The 14005-nt window shown below is 38.4% G+C and overlaps 1 protein-coding gene across 1 annotated transcript in view; it reads left to right on the top strand.

Annotated features, from left to right (window-relative positions):
* Window positions 1–14005, top strand: part of tpt1 (tumor protein, translationally-controlled 1) — a 1004241-nt gene that overhangs the window by 264881 nt on the left and 725355 nt on the right. The gene's annotated exons all lie outside the window — the stretch shown is intronic.

The raw sequence follows: 14005 nt of genomic DNA, 5'->3' as shown, positions 1-14005 counted from the left end.
TGGTTGCTATGGAGGAAGTTGTCTGAAAAAATTATAAAATATGTCTTCATTCTGTTTTATAGTATCTTCACAGCTAATGTATGGAGAGAAATTTATACTGTATTGTGTTAGTATATGAAAGACCTTTACAATACAATTTATTTTTATATAGCCCATAGTCACAAATGAAGTGCTGCAATGGGTGTTACAGGCCCTGCCTTTTGACAGCCCCCCAGCCTTGACTTTCTAAGAAGTTTATGAAAAACTCCCCCCCCAAAAAAAAAAACCCTTGTAGGGGAAAAAATGGAAGAAACATTGGGAAAGGCAGTTCAAAGAGAGACCCCTTTCCAGGTAGGTTAGACGTGCAGTGTGTGTCAAAAAAGGGGGTCCTCAATGCAAAAAAACAGTGCAATAGAAATATTACAAGTACAGAGCAGAATTCAACAGTAGATGATATCACATAATATGATTTGGATTTGTTCAGAGTCCTGGAGACCTCGGCCATCAAGCTGCCTCCCCCTATTGGCTGTTCCACAGCTGAAACAGTACTGGGCCAGCCAATCCGATGAAAGGACCCCTCTACCCGACGATTCCAGCAATCCTTCATCAGAGATAACTTTACTTTAGACAGGCAAAACAACTTGGCAGTAGGGCAGTGACACCAAGTGCCACATTTGAGTACCAAGAAGAGAAACAGAATAGGTGAGGTTTGCAACAAATTATAATTATCATATTACTTATGTTTTACTGCTAATGACTAACAACAGAGATGCACTATGTACAGTTAATTGGCAACTTTAGTCAGGATATGCTAAACTGAAGTAGTGAGTCTTGAGCTGGGATTTGAAAGCAGAGATTGAAGGGGCACCTCTTATAGTATCAGGCAGACCATTCCACAATTTAGGGGCCCTGTAACTAAAAGGTCAACCTTCCGCTGTTATTTTATTAATCCTTAGAATCATAAGCAGACTGGCATCTTGAGATCTTAATGTGTGTTCTGGTATGCAAGTCATGATAAGTTCAGATAAGTAAGCCGGACCTTGGCCATTTAAGGCTTTATATGTTAAAAGGAGGATTTTGAAATCTCCCCTTTACTTAACTGGGAGCCAGTGTAAGGACTTAAGAACGACTGTTTTGTGTTCATATTTTCTTGTAATAATTCTTGCAGCAGCATTTTTGGATTAACTGAAAGCTGTAAAAAGAACAGTTTGAACATCTAGTGAACACCGAATTGCAGTAGTCAATCCTACTAGAAATAAATGCATGAATTAATTTCTCAGAATCCTGCTTATTTAAAAAGCGCCTTAATTTCCCAACATTTTTAAGGTGGAAGACATATGACTTAGACAATTTTGTAATATGTACATTAAATGACATGCTATAATCAAAACTCCTAGGTTGCAGGCTGATTAAGTAAAATTAATTTTGATTCCAACTAAGTTAAATGAGGACAAAATATTGTTTCAGTAAGCATCATTCCCTCCAATAATTATCATCTCAGTTTTATCAGTATTTAAAGACAAGTAGTTCTTATCCATCCACTCCTTAATTCACTAACACAACTAAAGACAATATTGGAAAAACTTCATTTGATCTAAATGAAAGGTATAACTGGGTGTCATCTGCGCACGAATGAAAATTAATTGTTTTCTAATGCTAGATCCCATTGGAAGCATGTAACTGTGTGCACAATTATTAGGCAAGTGAGTATTTTGACCATATCATAATTTTCATGCATATGTTCCATTTCCAAGCTGCATAAATTTGAATGCTTATTTTATTTAAGCATATCAAGTAACATGTATTTGTGTAATGAGTGAGGGTGTGGCCTAAGGAGACCAACACCCTATATTAAGGTGTGCATAATTATTAGGCAGCTTCTTTTCCCTAGGCAAAATGAGCCAAAAAAGAGATTTAACTGACTGAAAAGTCAAAAATTGTAAAAAGTCTTTCAGAGGGATGTAGCACTCTGCAAATTGCTAAGATATTGGAGTGTGATCATAGAACCATCAAGCGTTTTGTTGCAAATAGTCAACAAGGTCGCAAGAAACGTGTTGAGAAAAAAAGACGCAAATTAACTGCCACAGATTTGAGAAGAATCAAACGTGAAGCAACCAGGTACCCGTCATCCTCTAGTGCTGTCATGTTCCAGAACTGTAACTTACCTGTAGTGCCTAGAAGTACAAGGTGTTCAGTGCTCAGAGACATGGCCAAGGTAAGGAAAGCTGAAACCCGACCACCACTGAACAAGACACATAAACTGAAACGTCAAGACTGGGCCAAGGAGTATCTGAAGACAGATTTTTCAAAGGTTTTATGGACTGATGAGAGGAGAGTGACACTTGATGGACCAGATGAATGGGCCCATGGCTGGATCAATAACGGGCACAGAGGTCCACTTCGACTCAGACGCCAGCAAGGTGGAGGGTGGGGTACTGGTATGGGCTGGTATTATTAAAGATGAGCTAGTTGGACCTTTTCAGGTTGAAGATGGACTCAAATTCAACTCCCAAACCTACTGCCAGTTTTTAGAAGACACTTTCTTCAAGCAGTGGTACAGGAAAAAGTCAGCATCTTTCAAGAGGACCATGATTTTTATGCAGGACAATGCTCCATCACATGCATCAAAGTACTCCACTGCGTGGCTAGCCAGTAAAGGCCTTTAAGATGACAGAATAATGACATGGCCCCCTTCCTCACCTGACCTAAACCCTATTGAGAACTTGTGGGCCCTTCTTAAACAGGAGATTTACAGGGAAGGAAAACCGTACACTTCTCTGAACAGTGTCTGGGAGGCTGTGGTTGCTGCTGCACAAAAAGTTGATCGGCAACAGATTAAGAAACTAATAGATTCCATAAATGGAAGGCTGTTATTGAAAAGAAGGGTGGCTATATTGGTCACTGATTTTTTTTTTTTCAAGCCAGAAATTTTTTTATTTGGAAATTATGTGTTGTTTGTTTACTATTCTCACTTTAACAGATTAAAATAAACAAGGGAGAGCGGGAAAATGTAAGTTTTTGATTTAGTTGCATAATAATTCTGCACACTAATAGTTGCCTAATAATTGTGCACATACATATATTTCCTTGATAATGTTCACACTCACATTCCCTTTGCATAACATTCAGGTTTCAGGTTTATTAACATTTTGGATTGACTGAGTGGCATGGTGGCGCAGTGGGTAGCACTGCTGCCTCGCAGTTAGGAGACTCGGGTTCGCTTCCCAGGTCCTCCCTGTGTGGAGTTTGCATATTCTCCCCGTGTCTGTGTGCGTTTCCTCCGGGTACTCCGGTTTCCTCCCACTGTCCAAAGACATGCAGGTTAGGTGCATTGGCGATTGTAAATTGTCCCTAGTGTGTGCCCTGCGGTGGGCTGGTGCCCTGCCTGGGGTTTGTTTCCTGCCTTGTGCCCTGTGTTGGCTGGGATTGGCTCAAGCAGACCCCCGTGACCCTGTAGTTAGGATATAGCGGGTTGGATAAAGGAAGGATAGATGGATTGACTGATGGCACTGTATTTGTTTCATATTAAAATTAATCCCAAAAATACAACTTGCCTAATAATTGTGCACACAGTGTAAAGTGAAAACAGTAAAGGTCCCAGAACTGAGCCTTGTGGGACACCATATCTCACTTTTGTGTACAATGATGGAGTACTGTCAGCACATTTATGTGTGTATTATAATCAATTTGATAAATAAAATAAACCAGGTAAGGACACTGCCTGTAAGCCTGACATTTTCTAGCCTGTGCAATAAAATGGAACAGTCAATGGTGTCAAAGCTGCGCTTAAGTCTAACAACATAATTACAGTGGAGTTTCCTTCATCAGAGGATATCAGAATTTCGTTTACAACATGCGTTAGTGCGGTTTCTGTACTATGACCAGAGCGGAAACCAGACTGGAATTTCTCATGTAAATTGTGATGCGTAAGATGTGACTGAAGCTGATTGGCGGCTACTGTTTCAAGTATTTTGGAGAGAAAGGGTAAATTTGAAATGGGTCTGCAATTATTAGGAATGTGTGGGTCTAGATCTGACTTTTTAAGTAATGGTTTAATAACTGACACTTTTAGTGCATCAGTTACTGTGCCATGCAATAATGAACTATTAACAATGTTAAGAATAGATGCTGCAAGAATATCCATTGCACTTTTTACAGATTTTGTTGGCACTGGATTTAGGGAACAAGTAGAAGGTTTTATTTTAGAAATTAAAGTCAAGACTTACTGTTCTGTTACAGGATTAAAATTTCTAAAGTGTTGATTGCAAGGCGAGACAGGGTCTGCCAAGCTAGTATATGGTTTGCAATGTGATGCTGAGATCTAGGATCTTATATTTTTAATTTTCTCATTAAAAAAGTTCATAAAGTCTGTACTGCTAATGTCTGTTGGTATTTTGCACTGTAGATCTGAATTCCCATTTGTTAAATTAGCCACAGTTCTAAACAGTAACCAAGGATTTTTATTATTGTTATCTAATATTTTAGAATAGTAATCTGAGCAAGCTTTAAAGAGAGCTTTTTTATATTTTTTAACACTCTCTGTCCATGCAATTTGAAAGACCTGCAGCTTTGTTGTTCTCCATCTGCGCGTCTTTAACATGTATGTTTGTAACAATGGACTAGGTCAAGTGGCTTGCTCAAAGTTTTGAGATAATTTGTAATCTAATATTGTAACCTGAAAGCCTGAGGTTAAAAGAGAACTGGCCATTTAGTCAAAGATGGCCGATCAGTCCTCTACAAGTAATATCAGTTTTAGGTTTGAAGGACTGCATGGTAACACAACAGGGTCACTTGTTCCATGTATCTACAGGTAACTCTGTAAAGAAAACCAGTAGTTGTGCAAAAATAGTTCTTAACTGGCCTCTGCATGCCTCTTTGTCCTTGTTAGAGAACTTTAAATTAATAACTGTAATCAGACTTACTTATTGCTTTAATGTTTAAAGAATTCTTTTGTGTAGATTCAGGATTAGTCTTTTGTCTTCATTCATACCCTGAATGACTGGAAAAAACCTAGTAGCGCTTCTTGATGATATCCTAGAGGTTTTTATTACTCTTTTTTTGCTTTTGTAGGGTAGATTTAAGTCTAACTTCTTGACTATATATTGTAATGCTTAAAAAATGAAATGTTTAAAAGTCCCCTGGAAAGAGAGAGATTAATTTTGGTTACAAATGTTAACCTGTCATCCAACTTGAAAAAATTTTAATTGGACCTTTTTATGTATAATTTTTAGCTTTAAGATAAGTGGCTCATTGTTACAAGCCCTTGTGCTTATTCAGCTTCCTCAACATTTTATTAAAACCTTTTTTTTTTCTTCTTTCAAAGACTGCATTGTTAGAGTTCTGGAATTTGCTGTTTCATCTTTGCAGTCGGTGCTCTTCTGAAGCTTTAAATTCCCAAGGTGTTTTTGCAGAAGACCAGAGTGGGTGGAGAGTGATTGACAAGCAAGACTTCTAGTCTACCATTCATTTTAATAGTTTCTGTCAGTGAAGTGGTTTTCATTATAATATTGTTGGAAGCTTATTGTATACAGTTTATGTGAGACACCAGGGACCTGCATTCTGGCATGAGGTAATATGTTTTGTATTACAGCTATGCTCTTAATTTTAGTTTTTCAAACATTAAATATAGTTCGCTTTGTCCCCAATTCCATTTCTAACGTGACAGCACATCAGGGCCCATCCTCAGGGTCTGTTGATATGAAGAATAATAGTAATGAATGTATTCTTCATTAAGACTTAGGGGCATTGCCTGACATGTCTTACATATACAGTGCCCTCCAATATTATTGGCACCCCCTTGTAAAAATTAGTAAAAAGGGTTCAAAAAAACAATCGCTGTTGCCTGAAGAACTGTCATCTTCCACTGAAAAAAAATGAGAAACCTCTGACTTTTAATTGAAACAAGTTCATTTAGAGAAAAACGAAGCTCTCATCAAGAAATAAATATTTTTTAACAGAAACACACGGGCCACAATTGTTGGCACCCTTGGAAACTAATGTGATACAATGTAACTGAAGCATGTTTCCCATGTAACTTTCCAGCTGAAATCAATGACTTCCTGATTAACTGGGATACAAATGTGTGGAGACACAGAACCAAATTTATTTAGCCAACCATTATCATGGCAGAGAAAAGAGAACATTCAGTCCAAAAGAGGGAGAAGTGTTTTGCCCTACATAACAAAGGGAATGGTTATAAAAAATAGCTACTCGCCTGAAAATGTTCATTTTTACAGTTAGGGCAATAATAAAAAAAAAAAGTTGGTGACCATGAGATTTAAATGGATTTAACATAACAGTGTAAAACTGCAGAGATGCTCCATAGCCTCCTTTGTAGTCTACTTCAATTTATGGAGACAAGATGGACTTGTATCATTTTCCTAATAAGTTCATGCCACTGTTTTAGTGCTTTTGAAATTCTTGATTAACACCCTACTAGCAAGTCCCAAGGTGGTAACTTCCATCCATCCATTTTCCAACCCGCTGAATCCGAACACAGGGTCACGGGGGTCTGCTGGAGCCAATCCCAGCCAACACGGGGCACAAGGCAGGAAACAATCCCGGGCAGGGTGCCAACCCACCGCAGAGGTGGTAACTTGAATTTCTTTATGTATTGCTTATGTGATAAGTGATGATTACCAATCATTTATATTATTCTGATTTGACTATTCTGTTTTAAAACATTAATGACTGGAAAAAATGCTTTAAAACAGATTGTATTGGAATAAAGCCTGTAGTTAATAAGGCCTTTTTTTGGTTCATCTTTAGCATAACTGCCAATGATTTTTTTTATGTTTCTGTGAAAACATTGCATGGATTTGCTTGTATTTTATACCATAACATTTTGTGTTTTTTGGGCTCTAATATTTTATAGGCTTTAAATATTAACATTATTTTATACGCTTAATATTTAATATTAAGACATACAGAGTATAAAGTTGGAAGGTGACTAGGAAAGAAAGATTAATATTTTATAGGCTTCAGCACCCCACGACCCTGCTCAGGATTAAGTGGATGGTTTAGAAATATATTAAAATATTGAAATATTGAATATTTTATTGAATTATGAAATTCACTATATTAAGTCATGAAAGATGTGTATGAAGTTATGTGAATACATTGGTGAATTCATTTTGTAATTTTAGTGAAACCTCAGACATTTCTCTACCCACAATGAGAATGAGAATGATGCCATTTGAACACAAGAATATGCAACGTTAGATCTTATTTTTGTCCACTTGTTCAATCCTACTTTTTGGTTTGTGTAGATTCTAATTCTGATAATGGTTTTCGTAACAAATTTATTTAATTATTCTGAATTATTGCTGTGTCTTTTTAGATGCCTTTTTGTTTTTCACTGAGCATCGACATTTTGTGGAGCAGTCACTACCATATTGCTAGCTTAACAACCAGTAAACACGGGTTGTGGGCATAAAGGTCACAACAAACACTTTGTATTCATTTGAGTTTACAGAATGAGAACCAAGGGATTGTCATGTTGTAGTTTTGATTGTGTAAGAGGTCATCATATTCGAGTATACTTCAGTCTAGGATACTGTTAAGGAACAAGTGTTACAGGACAAGGATACAAAGTTTAATTATCACAAGTGAAGAGCTTTAAGCCAAACAGAACACAAAACTTGTTAATCTTTTCTTAGTTACAAGAACCTATCAAGGCCATTATCAGTTAGATATTCACAGAAGAAGAGTTTTCAGACACTGCAGTAGAAGGAATCAGCAGTTTGGATGGAGGTGAGCATCTTGTTCCACCAGCTCGGAGCTACACATGAAAAGGGTCTGAATTGAGATTTGATGCTCTGCAGTGGTGGCATCATCAGACTTTGATCACTAGCAAGTGGGCAAAAGGGAGCATAGATCCTTGTGAGTGTCTCCATGTACACAGGTGCTGACCTGCTGGCTACTGTGTAGTTTACTGATAAGAAACTGAACATCCTAGTCATATGCTTTTGCTACTAGCACAAAGCACTGAGGACCAGATACTACCATCAGCAAGGGATTTACATGTAAGATTCATGCCACATTAATAAACCATACTTATTTTAATTCAGACTGGTCAAAAGTGTTTTCAAAAATCTATGAAGATTTTGACTGTTGAGTGTGTGAGAACACAACTGTAACAAATGAGAGAAAATTGTGTTGATCAAGCTTGAGCTGGCACCTTGTAAATGGTTTCTTCCTGCCTTGGGCTCTACTGTATGCTTGCTGGGATGAATAGGCTTTAGCAGCACATGACCCTGTTGAGGATTAAGTGGGGGGTTTAGAAATAGTATGGTATGGTATAGTAAGCTTGTTTAGTCAGATGGAAGCTAAACTGCTCAAATATCTACTCTAGATACTAAAGGTATCCAATTTTACTTCTCAATTACATGCCTTTGTATTTTGTTCCAGATTCTCATAAATCTTTCTATGCAGAAATGCTTTCTGGTTTCCTGCCAATAACGCTCTCCTCCTTATTTTTAACCTATATTTTCAAGTAGGCGTTTCACTTTTTAAAATAATTCTCCTGGGTTATGTTTATTGATGCCTAGATTAGGTCTGCACACACCCTTCATCGCTCAGGACAAGAGACTCAATTCTCTTAGCCTCACAGAGTAGCATCTGGCCTTTAGGCTCAGATTTCACTTGGTGGCTCTTCTCTGTACAGAATCTAGAGCCACACATGGTAGACCAGATAAGGCCTCACTTTGATGCCTATAGGGTCACTATTGTTAAGTTTACATAGTAAAGTTGGAGCATAGCATCCCTTGGTTTATATTACACAATTTTTGACCTGTAACTTAATATTTTATTTGCCTTTCAATTGCTGCTGCACAGACAAGAATGTTGTGCCATCCTCTTTGCAGCATTTGCCATCATATATCCCCAAATCACTTTGTGCATTGGTTTTATCTTAGTGTCTTGAATCTTGTATTTATAAATAAACTAGCAAAATACCCGCGCTTTGCAGCGGCGAAGTAGTCTTTAATACCAACATAGCTGAGGTTTTGAATATTTTTTGAAAGGCACTGTAAGCCACTTTGTATTTTTTAAATTTATTTAGGCTTGATTTATACGTAATGTTTGTGCAAGATTTATGTACATTTTTCAACATGTATTTGTTGTGTTTATTTTTTAAGATACAGCAGCCACATCAATAATAACAATAATAATCATTCAGCTGGAGTAGCACAGTAGACACAAATGCAGACAAATAAAACTGAACAATCAACACAACAATATTATTGCAACTCTTTGACTGCATTGCTAAAAACAATTTAATTCAAAGTCAAAATATAAGTATATAGTGTTTACATTAAAATTACATCCAAATTTAGTAAATATTATCTTTTCACTACCATTTATGAATTCATTGATGACAATCTTCATGCTCATCCTGGTTCACTAAAAAGTTCTCATTTGAAAAATTCTATGACTTTCTGTATTGAGTGAATGGTGATATTGTGATCTTAGTAAACAGACACAGTAAACAATCATAGATCAATGATTAAAGAATAAGATATTTTAATTGCTTCAAATTTTGTTAACATATTGGGCTAGTATGGTTATTTTCATGGATGGTTTATGTCACTGATTTGTTAAGATTCTGATTTTGCAGGCTGCTTATTATGATGAGGGTTCAAGTATAGATCCTCTTTTAAGTAACCTGTATCAATGTATAGACTCAAGCACATACAGTATGGACTTTTTATTTCAGTTTTTACAATTACAATTTATCTCTAACATCACTCTAGGATTGGGAAGCAGTGCTCTTCCAATTTTAGGACTGGGGAGCAATGCAGCCAACCCCCTCCCTTTAAAAAAGATGGTGCCTACAGTTATGTATTTTTCAATCAAAAAGCCCCTGGTCTGATTTGGCCTGTTCCCTGACTGTCCCTTTTCTTGCTAAACGTATAAAAAATGATAATGCTTTTTTTTCATTTTCTAATAATAATTAGTATAATTATCTCCTGTACCGTCATCAGTCCACACCTTGAACCTGTCGCAGTCATTCAATACATAAGACACAATCTTCCTCCGGATATCAAGAGCGAGCCTGATATGGCCGTGCAATATGTAACACAGAGAATGGAAAAGGCAGGCACCATCTCCGGGCATGGAAACCACTCGGTAAGTGACAGTTCTTTGATCGATGGTGATCACCTCGATAGACATGTTAATGGGGGTACGGTTGGAACAATAAAGGAAATGCGTACCTGAACAATGTAAACTAAGTCTAAAATACCTACACAATAACTATAATCGTAATAAACGAACAATAAAAACAGCGGAGAAGCCGTGGATTAAATAAAAAGGCTGCAGTTATTAGCAGGGAGATGTGAATACCGTGGCGAGGCAAGGAAGGGAATGAAGAGACCGGAGCGACGGACGGCCTATTAGCGCACTGCATTTGTGCTTCCTTTTCATCGTCCCAGACAAAATAAATTTGCAAAAATTTGTGTTCCTCAGTCGGCATAGGTAAAAGATTGCCAATCAAGTGATACACTTGTAGCTGGACTTTAAATGAAGGCATAAAATTTCCCTCAACGATTTTGGTCAAATGACCTCATTGGAAATGCGCTGTTGTACTTTCAACTGTTGTTCAAGAAATCCTCACTTTGAGGATGTTCGCCATTTAACAGGCCTTCAAGAAGGTCAGGAAGCTTGTGTAAAGGAGTGAGAGAGACTTTTCTACCGTTACAGCACAAACCAGGAGACTCGCATTTCCACCTATGAGCTTGACAATACTCACAGTCAACATCCATTGATCCAATGTGTACTGTTTTGTTGTTTTCGTATGAGCCGCTTTTCATTATTGGGATCATACCTAGAAACAAAAGCTCTATGAACTTGTGGATTTGCCTGCGAGTATTTAGCGACAGTGTGTCTATGAACTTGTGGATTTTTCTGCAAGTATTCGGCGGCGGCGTCACAAAGTTGTTTCCGTCTAGCTGCATCAGAAAATGTATGATGACGTCTGACATGCCTCTTTTTTACTGTTTTCTCACAGCTTCTGAAATAAGTACGTACATCGGTTTCGGTTAGCACAGGGAAACCGCCTACCAAATTTCGTGAAGATGGGGCCATACATACGAAAGTTTAACATGGCGGACGTTGTCGACCGTTATGACCGTTACACGTAGAATTTCGAAATGAAACCTGCTTAACAAATTTCAGCCTTCTACCTACATGGGAAGTTGGAGAATCAGTGATGAGTGAGTCAGTGAGGGCTTTGCCTTTTATTAGTATAGATATGCAGCCACTGTAATACAAAGCAAACCAAAAAGAATGAAAGACATTATCTGTTCCATCTTTTTACATCAAACGGCTACCCCAAGACATTTATCAAACAATACTTACTCTGGAGATCTCAGCAAACAATTTTCACCAACCTGATCTCCCATGCTACCTGGTACAGTCTTTCTTATCGCCGTGGTGTATCAGAAACCACATCGCACATCCTCTTCTGATCAGGCATTAAAGTTGCACATAAACTGGGAAACACTCTACGGACAGTCATTTTTAATGCCAAAAGCTAGAAATCTGCATCAAAGACACGAAACGCAGTATACGGTATACCATGCAGTGCATGCCCAGCTCTTTACCTGGGATAAACATGTAAAACACTAGCAACACATTTACAAGAATGTCACAATGCTTTCCTAGAAATTTGATTCTGTTCATCTGGACAAAGTTTTTAAGTGGGAGAAATATTTCGAGACTTATCCAAGTCTCTTCCTCAGTCTCAATTGACTGCAGGTTTCCCCAACCTTATAAACAGTACCTTTGCTTAATCACAGAGACTAGCACCATTGACAAAGGGCCAGTTGATCAGTGATATGCAAATGTCCACTGATTAGTAGACGTGTGAACCATTCATAGAGGGTTGAGGAATGGCTGCAATCACAGCATTGTAAGATTGCGACAGATGTACCCTTAGGCCCCCTCCTCTGTTCAGAGATGGTCGTTCCTTTTTCACGTAAATGGCCTCCTTGATTCCTCTCTCAAACCAGCGCTCCTCCCTGTCCAGGATGTGCACCTCTTCATCTTTAAAGGAGTGACCACTATCCTGTAGATGTAAATAGACTGCGGAGTCCTGGCCTGACGAGGAAGCTCTACTGTGTTGTGACATGCGCTTAGCCAGTGGCTGCTTGGTTTCCCCGATGTACAATTCACGGCACTCCTCCTGGCACTTAACTGCGTAAACTATGTTACTCTGTTTGTGCCGTGGGACCCGATCCTTGGGATGGACCAATCTTTGGCGTAGCGTGTTTTGGGGTTTGAAAGCCACTGAGACCCGGTTTCAGTAAAAACAATTATTTGAATTAATTTTTCGTCAATATCGCATTGAATTTTGATTCTGAGTTTGGACTTACATTGTGACAATGCAACGTTTAACTGCCCGTTAGTGAATATCGTTTCTTTCTCACTAATAAATGAACCGACTTTTTTGAATGTTTGCCCCTGTGATTTGTTAATTGTCTTTGCAAAAGCTATTCTAACAGGAAACTGTTAACGTTTTAAATGAATGGAATATCAAGATCTTCTTTGGTGTCTAACGTTATCCATGGGAGATGTACAACATTACCTTTCTTGGATACATCCTTCTTTCAACAGTAATTTGGGCGGTGGAAGATAGGATGGTGTTAATAGTTGTAGATATTCTATGGGTAATTGTTTTCATGTTTAGCACAATCACCACCAACTGTTTCAGCCTAGTCTATTGATACGCAATTAACCAATTTGCTGTGTAACCGATCAACAATTTTCGCGTCAATTCGTTTGACTTCATTGTTTCTCGGTGCCCATGTACTTATTTCTTCTGTTGATAACCCTTGGGGATAAAATTCTTCAATAAGATTTGGACATAATAAGTCTTCTTTTCATGAGAACTTAAAGTGAGGAAAACGTAAACATTTATAAGAGCTGAGAGAGCAGGAACTGTGTCTGTCAAAAGCATTCACACGAATGAGAGGTGAGAGGGCTGTGTGTGTGGTTGAATATGGTTGAGAGGAGGGTGTGACTTGAAAAAATCTCATGGCCAAATTCTCGTCTTGTGGGACTTGAAATTATCTCTTTGAAAATGTCTCGTCTCAGTATTTCCTTTTATAATAAAGAGATAATACCTTTGATTCCTGTATGTCTAATCATTTTCCTCTGATAATGACACCTGGTATGTATTGAAAGCTCAGGAATATTTTAAGATGCGTGATTTATTTTCTCCCATTGTGTGCTTTTTGCTATAACAATGCAAGCTGTAGCATAGACCTTCGCTTCTATATATATATAATATAGTGACCAGTGTTGCCACCAGTTAGCTGCCTATTAACGGAGGCGACCATCGCACATAGGCAGTTCAGTACCTCCCCTGCTCCGTTTTTCCTTCCACATAGCGCCACCAGCTGAATGCTCTTACATTCTTAAATGTGAGCTGTCTCTCTGTTAAACAGTAAACCTATGGCAAAGCAACACAGCTGCCTTTCAGAAACTCCCTCTTAAAAACAGCATTTCAGTGACAAACAAACACACTCTTACGTGTCCCCTTTGCGGGATCAGCTGCTGGCTTACAGGCCTACCGCACAACATGCTTCTCACACAAGGTTTAGTACATTTAAAAGACTGAGCCCCGGCCAACCTAACTGCTCACTCTCCTGTCCTTTCTCCCTTAGACTGCATCTGCTCCAGTCTCTGCTTCTGAGCCCCTGAACTCGCTTGATGAAGAAGACTTTGTGTTCTTTTGACCTGGAGAGGGAAGCCAGACCACCGCGTTTGTCAGTTGCAACCTGTGCGCTTGTCTGCTGATGAGAATCCCCTTCTGAATAAACTCTTTTGTCTGTTCCTGCCAGTTCAGCAATAAAGATGTTATACCTTGGAAACCTGGTCCCTTTCCCAGTCTCCTGTGCAACTCTGTGACCCAAGCTTGACAAGCACTCTCTCTCTCTCTCTCTATAAATAATAATAATAATAATAATGATTTTGAAACTGATCATGGTGTGGCATGTTCCCTGGGGCCAGTTCAGCCGCAATG

The sequence above is a fragment of the Erpetoichthys calabaricus genome, chromosome 4, assembly GCF_900747795.2.
Source record: "Erpetoichthys calabaricus chromosome 4, fErpCal1.3, whole genome shotgun sequence".
Lineage (NCBI taxonomy): Eukaryota > Metazoa > Chordata > Cladistia > Polypteriformes > Polypteridae > Erpetoichthys > Erpetoichthys calabaricus.
This window is presented reverse-complemented; position numbering and strand designations above follow the sequence as displayed.